Below are 552 nucleotides of genomic sequence, written 5' to 3' on the forward strand. Positions count from 1 at the left end.
CACTGAGTAAGGAAGGGAACCTTGGGTAAGAGGAGGGCTGGAAGGCTGTACTACAATATACACATAAACGGCAGCTGAATTAATCCTGCATTAATTATGGCATTTCTTCTGTGTATATTTAACCTTGAAACCTTGGGTTTTCTGTAAAAAGGACCTGTTTTTATTCTAATGCTTTTTTCCCAAAGAAAACTTCAAAAACAGTTTGCAGCACTGAACCACCCACATGGGTGATAAATGCAGACCTCTGCCATTTTAGCAATTAAAGTAACAAAATAATGGTAAACGATCATTTTCTGAGAGCTTGCTCATGATAGGAAGGAGTTTGTCAGCAAGCCCATGATATTTGCTGATGGCACAGGGCTGGCAGAATTGGGAATCGGGGGTTCAGTTCCAGCTCTGATGGGGTGAATGCTCTCATTGTTTTCCACCCATTCCCCGGCAGATTCATGTCTGGTTTTTTTCCCTTTCTGCCCTAGCCCCTGCAATGGCTCTTCACAGCCCCTTGCCCAAGCACCTTCCGTCCACAATTTAGACGCTCATTGCACCCATTTT

The sequence above is a fragment of the Mesitornis unicolor genome, unplaced genomic scaffold (genome assembly GCF_000695765.1).
Source record: "Mesitornis unicolor isolate BGI_N332 unplaced genomic scaffold, ASM69576v1 scaffold49326, whole genome shotgun sequence".
NCBI lineage: Eukaryota > Metazoa > Chordata > Aves > Mesitornithiformes > Mesitornithidae > Mesitornis > Mesitornis unicolor.